This window comes from Pongo abelii, chromosome 18 (assembly GCF_028885655.2).
Source record: "Pongo abelii isolate AG06213 chromosome 18, NHGRI_mPonAbe1-v2.0_pri, whole genome shotgun sequence".
Classification (NCBI taxonomy): domain Eukaryota; kingdom Metazoa; phylum Chordata; class Mammalia; order Primates; family Hominidae; genus Pongo; species Pongo abelii.
In genome coordinates, this window is record NC_072003.2 from 44,845,248 (window position 1) to 44,857,699 (window position 12,452).

Genomic DNA, 12,452 nt, shown 5'->3' on the forward strand with positions numbered 1-12,452 from the left:
GAGTCCACTAATGAGATGCTAAATCTTTCAGAGTTGAAATTGTAACTGTCATATGTGGATCTGGCCTCAGGCTGGATGATGTTTAAACGTTGTCTTGTAACTTTTCTTACAGCAATGTAATTTGCATTTTGGCCAAGAATAACTATTTTTTTTTTTCTGACAAAGTCATGATTGTAGAGAAGCATTGATTTAGATATATGGAATCTGTTTCCTTTTTAATAGAGCATGGACAATTAGAGCATTATATATTTAACTTATTTAAGTTGTTCTCTTTCAAAAAGACTAATATAATGAAAAATTTGAAAATTTTCCTGTAGTTCATTTTTATCCAAAATATATAAATGTGCTTAATTTAAGACAGTTTTCAAAAACAACTGGTTTTTGGCCGAGATTCAAGAAACCCCAGAATGTCTTATCCAAAACAATCAACTAAAGACTATCAATTAAAAATTAAGTGATGCTACTTAAGTGTAATTTTTTCTGTTTTTCTTTTTTTTTCTTTTAGAGATGAGGTCTCACTATGCTACTTAGGCTGGAGTGCAGTAGTTAGTCACAAACACAATCATGGTGCATTACAGCCTGGACTCAAAAGATCATCCTGCCTTAGCCTCCTGAGTAGCTGGGACTAAGGGGACACATCACCACATGGCTATATTTTTAAAAACCACCTTTACACTCTTGCACATTTTTGGACATTGGGAAACAAATATATTTTTACTCTCAAGAAAAAAGTACTTGGTTTCACATTAAAGGACAAGTCAATGAGTTTACACAACAAAAGAGGCAAGGTACAATTATTCCAAAATGATAGGAAACAACATTGTGCCTTTGCTTTTGTTTGAAGAGAAATAAAATGTTTCCACACAAGTTTTAAGTGCCAAAATAGCTAATCACTATTAAAATGTCATCAAAATTAGTAACATTACTTAGAAAACCACTACTTCCAACAGAAACAATTTTGGTTATCTTCTACAAGAACTATGTGGTACCTTTCATTTTAAGGGTCTTGTATCTACTCAATATTATCACAAACCACCTTGTTAGACTTCAAATTAACTAATTCTAACCCAACCCAAATTAAAAACTGCTCACATTCCCAAGCAAGAAATACTATTGCACATTACACTCATATTTCAGGAATGTATGCTTTCCCCCATACCCCTAAACTGACAATGCATCTATGAATTACATTCTATTATCTGAATTTATACCACTCAAAGTGCTTATGGTCTTCCAATGAACAATTACATTAATATACTTGTAGCCTCAAAATACTTAATGAACTCTGAAGGGATGCTCTATGTAGAAATCTTCCTTTGTGAAATGAATTCAGCTAGCCACCTGCATATCAATATCCCCCAAGTATCTAAACAAATTTATTTTGCTCCTTTCCAATCCAAGATCTCATTGGATCACATATTTTGTAAAGTGTTACATGGGTGTGAACAATAATCCTCCATTGTGCAAATTCTTTCAAGACTTGTGAATAAGTAACCCAAGTATTGCTTCTTCTGGAATGACCACCATCCAGCCAATACGTTTTTCTTACGCTTTTAATGAAAGCATTTGTGTCTTTGTCTGTCTTTGCTTCTCTCAACAACAACAACAACAACAACAAACTGATTCAAAACAACACAACCTTTATTGAATTGTGATACTCTAACTTGCATTAACCTGAATCACTCTCTCTTAGTTGAGAAACTGGACAGACTCCATTTGGCTCCTTCATTTGCAAGACAACAAGGGCTCCTTACCCACCCCCTTCCTCAAGGACTTAACTTGTGCAAGCTGACTCCCAGCACATCAGAGAATGCAATTAACTGATAAGATGCTATGGCAAGCTAGGTCCGCAGTTCCTAGGAATTTGTCCAGATGATAGTACCCTAAGCCCCCGCATTTGTGTCTGGTTGTAATGCCCAAAAATCCCAGCATCTATCACCTTGTGATGAATTTAAAGCCCCTGCACCTGGAACTCTTTACTTCCCTGTAACCATTTGTTTTTTTAACTTTTTTGCCTGTTTCACTCCTGTAAGATTTCTACAATTAAGCACCCCCCCCTTCCCTTTCTAAACCAAAGTATACAACAAAATCAAGCCCCTTAGTCGGGGCCAAGAGAATTTCGAGCACTAGCCGTCTCTCGGTCGCTACCTAATAAACGACTCCTGAATTTGTCTCAAAGTGTGGCATTTCTCTCTAACTCGCTCGGATACAACAGAATCCAGTCAAATTAAAAGATGCGTCATTTAGTGATGGTGGATACAAACTCATGGCCAATTCATCAGATTTTTCACAGGTCCTCTCTGTTTCTCCCTGGAAACGATTTGCAGTGTGAGAAGAACTGGACTACAATTAGATGCTGTGAAGTCCTTATTCCAATCATTCAATTTGTTCTTTGATAAACTATTCTGACTTAAAAGCATTAACTAATAACATACAAAGATGCCTAAAAGCTCCAGAGTCAGTATTGTGTTCTGGGGAACCAAACATGTTACTTTTCACAAAATCATCATGACAGCTGTGTCCGTACAATGCATTCGGGAGCACTTTATCACCCAACTATAGCTATTGGGGAACTGGTGGGCTAAAATGATGGCAACATTTTCTAGACTCCAATTTTCCCATTGGTAATTCCCAGAAAGAGGAGTCATGGTTTCATGGTAATTCTGCATATCCCTGGGGAAACAGAGGACATAGGGGTTGCGGCTCCTCCTTCGCCCGCTCCCCAGAGGTGTCCCAGGACTCCACTCACTCCCTGGCCGCCTCCAGCAGGAATAACTTGGCGCTGCACTGCCGGTCCGCTCCGGGCATGGCGGACTCGGCAGGCTCTGCAGCTGGCGCACGGTGACGGAGGGAAAGCATCCCGCACTGCTGCTGCCGCTGGGTTCATGGTTCTGTCCTGAGATCAGAACCAGGCGTCTCCAATACCAAGCTGCAGGAGCACAAGCAGCAGCCACAGCAAACGCAAAAGCCCGAGCTGTTGGGAGGCGGAGGGTGAGGGGATCCTGAGGGAGCAACTGCGACAGGACGCCCAGCTGTCGGGGCCCCGGCCAGGTCAGAAAAACAGCATAGAGGTTTTTCAGGAAATTATAAATAGAACTACCATATATATGATCCAGCAATCTCAACACTGGGTATATATCAAAAGGAAATAAAATCAGTATGTCAAAGAGATAACTGCACTCCCATGTTTATTGAAGCAGTATTCACAATAACCAAAATCATTTCTTTTAAGTATTTCTTAATTTATCTTACCTTAGTTTCTGAAATTTATGAGTCACTGATTCTTTAAATACTTCCTTTCTGTTTATATAGTCTAGTGAAACAATAAAATATTTTTCATTTCTTCTCATCTAATTTTCATATGTAAATAAATATATTTGTATTTTGTATTAATTTGCCTTCAAATAGTAGATGACTACATTAATTGTGCTCAGCAGTTCAGTGTCTTAGTTCTGTCATCAGCTTAGCCTATTTTAATGCATAATTTGTATGCTGTACATTAAATAGTTTTGCTACATTTTCAATAGTTTATTTTCCATTTGCCTCTTTTCCAAATATGACTTGACAGGCTTATAGTTTTTTTGCCACATTAAATTGTTTTTTTTTATTATATTGGCAATCTTGTAAATATAAACCTCACATCTGAGTTTTATGTACCATATAATTTAATGCTTCACACTAGTGACTTATCTCCTTTTTTGCAACATAATTTATAATTTAGTTCTCACATGTGGAAGACAGCACACTTGGGATGCCAGTAGCCAGTTCATCTTGGTTTATTCCATTTCCCTTGTCAGAAGCCGAAAAACCAACATGGATTTGACGTCCTTGTGACCAGATGCATCTAAATGGAGCACTGGCCCTCTTAGGTTGATACTTCTCTAGATTGTTACCTTTATTTCTATTCCTGAGAAGTTTCTATAATTTTCTTTCAACTATATTAGGCATTTTGTGAATTCTTGTAACTTCTTGGTGATTTTAGTTATCTGCATTAAATTTTTAAAGCATGTTATCTTCCTGAAAAGCAGAAGTATCAACAGTTGCACACATGGGTAAAATATTTTACATAGTTTTTCTGTGGCATAGGTCACCATCTCATGAAAACTTCCAAGTTTCTTCATTTGAAATGCCACTCTATTCAATAGACCATAATGTAGTAATTTGTAGAATGTGATTACTTTTTTACCATTAGAAAATTAATTATGTATTATGCACAGATTTCTGAAATACTTCACTGCAATAAATAGTATATGGACAGAATTGTTTTTTCCTTTAACATAAAACTAATATGGGTAAAATTATTTACCTGAATTCAGATCTTTCAGCTTCAATTGCCATTCTACTTCATTAGCATTTCCCTAACTCCATAAAAGTTATTATTTGAATTTTTTGTTTAATTCAGTTTATTGAAAAGAGTTTTTTTTTAAAATGTTATGATGTTTGTGTTGCAATTGAGGATATTTTCAATAAATATCTTAAACTTGAGGCCCTGGCTTATGCATTCCTTTTGTACTAGAAATCATATTTCTTTGGCACAACTCAATTGCCTGCCATAATATTTATAAAAACTACAAATGCCAGCACACTATTTCAATACTGTGCTGAGTTGTTCATATTTACATATTTCATTAGCTGTGAAACAAATGAAATATAAATGCTGAATACATAGCACAAATCAAGAGATTCTTTACAGAAGAAAACAACAAAAGACATTTTCTACAATATGTCACCTGTTCATTAGTTCTTCAATAATATTATTTAGTTTATTTCAAGTATAAAGGTTCTTTTATCTGGGCTCTAAAGGTCATACACAAGAATGCATATAGTCAGATTTATTTTTATAAATTTTGATGTTTCTTTTGCTGTGTGTGTTACTGTGAATATATCGAGACAAAAACAAATGTACATTTAAGTAATTAGTGGTTATATGAGTTTTGCTTATATGGCTTTTTGCTTATATCAATGTCGTAAATGACAAAATAAAATAACGAAATTTGATAAATTCATCTGTGCCCTGTAAACTTTAGTCCACTTACTGCATAACTTGATTCAATCACTATTTATTAATTTTAAAAAATGGTTTTCAAAAGCTGCAAACCAAACTTCATTACACATTTCTGAATTAGGAAGGGGTAAACTGTGAGAGAGTTCCTCCGTGCCACAGACTCTAGGGGAGAAAAGTTCTGCAAAAACTAAATAAGAGTTTCCAAACTCTATTTTTTAAAAAACTTAAGTTTTCCTCTATGATTCACCTTCACTCTAGAGTCTCATTTACCCAAGCCATGGTGCCTAGGTCATGTTTTTAAGGTTTAGTTTCTGGGAAGTTTTCAGCAAACCTATCTCATGCTTTTTCATAGTTTGATATTGTTATTGTTGTTGTTGTTGTTGTTGTCTTGGAGAAGGTGAACATCTTCAATTGAGGAGGCATTGCCTGTCCCCAAGTCTACGTGTGTCCACTAAAGCTGAAGCTGGATAGGAGTTTTCATTCCTTCACCATCTTTCCCCAGGCCCTCTCCTTTTTTCCAACACACCTTCTCAAATATCTTCTGACTTTTGTTGCTGTCGGTAATTTCAGAATGAACAGATGCAGGAGCATCAACTCCTTGGAAAGTTCCTTCACTTCCAATCGGCTCCCTACGTTTTCCAGTTCTATCTTTGTGTTTTAGATTCTTCAATGTCTATTCATCTTCATAGTCTGTATAATGTAAACCATATTTCACTCATATTTTAAAAATTATTTTCTCATTTCCATCTCTTTTTTCTTCTTACTTAGTGTTGGACCAGTAAACAATTCTCTTTCTTATCAAGGCAAAAGTGAGCTCTAACCTGCCGTGGTTCACAGCCATCACAGCTATCACTGCCAGGGTGAATGTGAAAGGGAAACCCAGTCTCTCCAATTTTCACTTCACATCTATGCTCAAGTACATAAGGCTCAAATCTAGTTTTCAGATGAACAATCCACTTTCCATTAACAATTGTTTCATTTTGACTGCCTTGATCTGCAAGGACATAACTTTGTAAGTCATGGTCAAAATAAATGTTTGCATGAAACTTACTGACACCAGTTTCAGGAACTCAGAGAATATGCTCCAGATCATTTTCTCTTCCAATTGTAGCAGGTTTCACAGCAGTAATAATAAAGAGTGATTCTGTTCACAACAAGGGTCATCTAATGATAATTACTCTAATACAAGGGGGCCAAGATTTTTTTCTCACTTTCCCCCTCAGTGTCTTCTGCAGTTACATTGCCTTCACTGGTAATGAGAGGAGGGGCTGTGCTAGGGCCCTAAAAAAATGCCTGCGAAGCCAGAGGCCATGGGAGTGCAGGCAGCGAAAGGCAGCCTTGCCCCTGCTGTGGCCCCTTCCAGGACACCCTGACAGGGCTTGCCTGGAGCCAAACGGGGCTGTGCTCAATGTGCAAGGGACAGAAGACGGCCCTGCCAGATCTGCATGGCCTTGAAACTGGAAAACTCTTGAAACCGGAAAACTCTTGGGAACGATTACCTCTTCCCCAGCTGCAGGAAGAGCGAGAGGAGTGTGGGAGAAGTCAAGGGGCCAGAAACACTGGAGGTGTTCTCAGGTTGAGCCAGAAACAGTGCACAAGACAGTTTTAAATAAAGTTTACCTGTGACTAAATATGACCTGCTGATTACTTTTAATTTTTTCACCACATTTATTGAGCTATGATTTACACATTGAAAAGTATATATATTTAGGGTGTACAATAGAGCTTTTAGATGTGTATGTATCTTTAAATTATCTCATTGAAGCTGGTTAACGTATCTATCCCCTCACATAGTTACTTTATACATTTCTTTGTGTGTGGTGAGAGCACCTGAGACCTACTTTTGTAACAAATTTCAAGTACAGGTTATTATTAACTATAGTCACTATTCGGCACATAAGTTCCCCAGGAGTTTTTCATTATGCACCCTTCGATGGATATCTCCCCACTTTTCCCCACGTCTTAGCCCATGGTAACTACCATTCTAGTCTCTGTTTCATTTTTTCTTTCTTCTTTTGTTTTTTAAGATTCCACATAAAAATGAGATCATGCAGCATTTTTCTTTCTGTATTTTGCTTATTGTCTTCAAGGTTCATCAACATTGTTGTAAATGAAACAATTTCATTCTTTATTAAAGCTGAAATTATGTCTCTCTCACAGTATATACATTTATTTGTATCAGAGGAGTGCAGATACTTTTGGCCATACTGACTTTATGCCTGTTGGCTGTATGCTTTGAATTAGGATTAATCATACATCTAGTTTAAAAATTTTAAAAAACCTCCCTACTGTTTTTTTTTTTTTATAATGGCTGCACCTGTGAGCATGTTCAGCAATCGTGTACAAATATTCTCTTTTCTCTGTACCCTAACGCTTTTTATATTTTGACTTTTTGATAATAGCTATCCTAACACCATGATAAGGTGATATCTCATTACAATTTTGACTTCAATTATTCTGATAATTAGCGATGTTGAGAATCTTTTTTTTGTACCTTGTGGCCACTTGTATGTCTTTGGAAAAATGGATATTGAGTTATTTTGCCCGGTTTACCAGGGAATTGGTTTTTGTTTTGTTGTGAGTTTTTTTTTTCCCCACATTGATTAGTATTACATATATTTTGGATAGTAACATATTATCCTACATATGGTTTACAAATATTTTCTCCCATCCCATATATTGTCTTTACATTTTGTTGATTGTTTTCTTTATTGTGCAGAAACTTTTGACTTTGATATAGTTTCACTCTTCTATTTTTGCTTTTGTTGCTTGTGTTCTTTGTGTCAAAGCCAAAACTTCATTGCCATGACCAGTGTCAAGGAGCTTTATCCCCATTTTTTTTAAAAGAGGATTCATGATTTTAGTTATTAAGTCTTTATTTTAAACTCATTTTTGTGATAAAAGAAGGCTTTACTTTTTGTGTGTGCATATCTAGTTTTTTTCTACACTATTTCTTGACGTATCTATCTTTTCCTAATTCTGCGGGATCAGTTGACTGTATATGTGTGAGTTTATTTTTGGGTCTTCTATTCTGTTCCATTTGTTTCTGCGTAGGTACCATGCTATATTGATGAGTATAGCTTTGTAATATAGTTTGAAATCAGAAAGTTTGAGGCTTTCAGCCTTTTTATTCTTCTCAATATTTGGCTATTTGGGGTCTTTTGTGGCTCCACACTAATTTTACAATTGTTTGTTCTACATTTATTTTAATGGCATTAAAATTTTGATGGAAATTTCTTTAACTGTAGATAACTTTCTGTAATATAGACATTTTAACAATATTAATTTTTAGAATCTATGAACACAGGATATATTTCCCATTTTGTATTCTTCAATTTTTTCATCATCATTTTATAGTTTTCAGTATGAGATCTTTACTATTCTTGGTTAAACTCATTTTATTTTATGACTTAAGTATTTCATTCTATTTGATAATATTGTAAATGGAATTGCTTTATTCCTTTCTCAGACACTTTGCTGTTATTGTATAAAAATGCAACTGATTTTCATGATAATATCATATCCTGTAACTTTATTGAATTTGTTTTTTAGCTATAACATGGTTTTGTTGTTGTGTTTTTGGTAAGATGGTGGGTATTCTTAAGCCTTGTTATACTTTACATTGATAGTTGCTATTATCATTCTTTAAAATATGACCAGATGGGTTTCTGCTGTCATGAATTCAGTGGAATTCAAATGTTCCCACTTGAAACAATTTTGTCGGTTTTGCCTGGGCCCAGGGAGGGCGGCGGGGGGGTGCACCCCATGGGAGCCCAGAGATTCAGGATGGGGAGGGAGAAGCAGTCAGGGAGGCTGAGCACGGGAAGCAGAGAGAGGCTCTGGGGACAGTAGGGAGGAGAGGGGGTCGTGTCAGAGACCCAGTGGGGAGAGAGAATGGGCCAGAAAAGAGGTGAAGGGTGGGAGTGGGCAACAGGACTGCTTCCCAACACAGGCCGGGGGCAGGGGAATTTTGCTAAAACTGCAGGCCCCAGGGAAGACTGCGGGCAGGGTGGGAGGCAGTGGAGAGGACGAGGCAGACCTCAAAGTCAATTTGGAGAAAAGAACATTTCCCAGTTCCTTCACCTCTGCCCAGCGTTCTGCAGGCAGGACCCCCAGGGGCAGGGAAGGGGAGGAAGCGGCTGTCAGCGTGCTCGGAGAGCTGAGGGGCGCACACTCGCTTCGCAGGGCCCGGGTGATGGCGCAAGCAAGCGATGGCTGCGGATCCCGCTGGCTCTGTGGATGGGCGCGGGAGGCAGGGGCGGGGCGGAGCTCACAGGGCCCCGCGCTGGGGTCTGCAGGGGGCCCTGGAGAAATCCACCCACCCCTGCAGTGGGCCTTCTGGGAAACCAGTGTGGATGGCGCGGTGGAAACGCCCCTTCCAGCTGGAGCATTTGAGGCTGGAATTTAAGCTGAATTTAAGACAAGCCGCGGAAGGACTGGAAGAAACCCAAATGCAAAGCCCAGCCCAAGGGGAGGAAGCGGAAATGCCTGGCATGTGTCAAACTGGGCTCTGAGGAGAAGGTTCCGGGCCTGATGGTCACTGCCCTGTGGAGACGCAGGCTGGGCGGGACCCTGAGGAGCACCAGGGACCCTGTGCAGCAGCGCGGAGAGGGCGGTGAGGACCCACAGCTACTGCTTCCCAGCGCAGTTCGACTTCTCCAAGGCCCGGCCCCCAGCTGAGCCCAGCACTGAATTGCATGGCGCCTCCTGGAACACTGCCTGGGGTGACCAGTGGAAGACCCCACCTCCCAGGGAGACAACCCTACTATACCCCCAGATAATAAAGCTGCTCCCCTGACCAGAAAAATAAATAAATAAGTAAATATATCAAAAATTGTTTGGTCTTTGAAAATAATGTGTATCCTGTTTACTGGCCAACATGCTGCCCATTTATCTATATGCCTAATTAGTCAAACTTTTTAATGAAGTTATTTAGCATTATGATCCTTTATTATGAAACAAAACAGTAAATTTTGTAATGATTTTAATGTCGTCTAATATGATTGAAAATATGTCAATTTGTCATTGCCAATGAATCTTTGTGTTATTTATTTTACACTGTTAGTTATTCTGTCTACAAATGTCTAATGGCTTAGAATCTCGCTTAACATATTGTGTGTACTAAGTCTTAACTGCTCTAATTCATCAAATTATCTTTTTATACCATCCCTAAAAATACAATGTTATTTTTTATTTTATTAAAATTATTTTTCTGCCTAATCTAAATATTTAAGAAAATTATGAGGTCTATTGAGTCTTGATAAAAGTTCGTTTTTTGGCTGGGCACAGTGGCTCATGTCTGTAATCCCAGTACTTTGGGAGGCCGAGGCAGGTGGATCACGAGGTCAGGAGTTCAAGACCAGCCTGGCCAACATGGTGAAACCCTGTCTCTACTACAGATACAAAAACTAGCCGGGCGTGGTGGCAGGAGCCTGTAATCCCAGCTACTCGGGAGGCTGAGGCAGAGAATTACATAAACCCAGAAGGTGGAGGTTGCAGTGAGCCGAGATCATGCCACTGCACTCCAGCCTAGGCAACACACACACACACACACACACACACAAGTCCATTTTTTTCTCTTTATTAATACATTAGAGGGTATAAAAGCAGTTTCATTATAGGGACATGTTGCATAGGGATGAAGTATGGGCTTTTGTGCAACAATCATCTGAATGCTGCTCATTGCCCCAATTAGGTATTTTCTCATTCCTAAACCCTCTACCAACCTTACATCTTTCTGAGTCTCCACTGCCTATTTTTCCAGTTCCTATATCCAAGTGTATGAATTATTGAGCTCCCATTTATAAGTGAGAAAATGTAGTGATTTATTTTCTGTTTCTAAGTTATTTCACCTACAATAATGGCCTCCAGTTCCATTCATGTTGCTGCAAAAGACATGATTTTATTCTTTATGGCTGAGTAAAGTTCCATGGAATAAATGTATAGCACATTTTCTTTATTCAATCATTGATTGATAAATTTAAATTGACTCCATATCCTTGCTATTATGAATAGTGCTGCAATAAACATATGAGTGTTGGGTATGAGTGTGGGTACCTAACTTTCCCACACTGAACCCATGGAGGACTAATATCTACAAACCTTTAATTGTACTCTCTGTGGGAAAAGGTTAATATATTTTTACAGTTTAATAAAATTATAGTGAAATCACTACACAAAGTGTTTACCATTAATATTTTTCCATAAAATTGAAGTCATGTTAAATGTAATTGATCATACTTATTTATTCCTCACCTGACTCATATTGGCCTCATTTTAAATTTTCTAAATTTATACCTTCTTCCATTTCATACATTTCAGTTGATCATACTGTATTGTAGGATATTAAATAAAATATAAATATTGTCATTTATTTTATGTATTGATATATTTTATATATTTATTCTTGCATTTTACAGTGAGGTTATGAAAGCTTTTATCATCTAAATCTATTTTTTGTTAAGTTCTTTGCCTCTTAATATTCATATAAATAATTATATAAACATTAATGTTTTTGAGAACATTCAATTTTAGATAATTTTGTATTTCATCCATAATTAATTTGTATTACTACCTGTGTGAGTTAGAGGACTGTTTATCTTCACTTCTGCTTCATTTTCACCCTGACCTCTCCACACTCCACAGCTCTTGTTTAGTCAAGAATAGTGATTTATCATTTAAGTAAATGGGGCCAATTCAATAAAAATATACAGATGTACCTTTTAGATATATGGGTTTTGCTCTAGACCAGTGCAATAAAACAAGTATCACAATAATGTGAGGTGCATAATTTTTCTTGCTTCTCAGGGCATATAAAAGCTATGTTTATACTATACTGCAGAATAAGACTGTAATAGCCTATGTTTACATTAACAACGTACATACCTTAATAAAAAATGTACTTTATTGCTAAAAAATGCTGACATAGGTATACACACACAAAGATCACATGATTTTGGAAAAGTAGTGTTAATAGAGTTGCAAAATGTAGGGTTGCCAAAAGCCTTCAAATTGTAAGAAATCCAACATCTGCGAAGCACAATAAAGTGCAATAAGACAAGCTTTGCCTGTGCAACAATCAATGTTCATGAGCGATATACATAGAAATCATACATAAAATATTTTTACATATGTATAAAAGTAATTTACAACTTACAAAATAGGTGGGAGTTACAATTAGAAAATGATTTGTGAAGTAAATTGAAAGGGAGACCAAGTCTCAGAAACATTCCTGAACAGACAGAATCAGTTAGATCTCCTCAGTGACCTCATCTTGTTGATTTGCAAACAAGCAAAACATAATGTGAGCTATCTTTTGTGAATGCCTGTAGTAAAAAACAAAACAAAACAAAACAAAAACAGAACTTAAGCTTAAGCTATCAGAAGTACCCAAGAAGCTTACAGTAATATACATCTGTATGGGAAACCAAATAAGACAATTTTATAC

The 12,452-nt window shown here is 37.3% G+C and overlaps 2 pseudogenes; both read right to left on the minus strand.

Moving 5' to 3' along the window:
* Positions 1-1,390: 1,390 nt before the first annotated feature.
* On the minus strand, positions 1,391-4,338 carry LOC100451872 (mitochondrial protein C2orf69-like; annotated as a pseudogene).
* A 1,004-nt stretch (positions 4,339-5,342) lies between these two features.
* Positions 5,343-11,321, minus strand: LOC100451494 (angiogenic factor with G patch and FHA domains 1-like; annotated as a pseudogene).
* Positions 11,322-12,452: the final 1,131 nt, after the last annotated feature.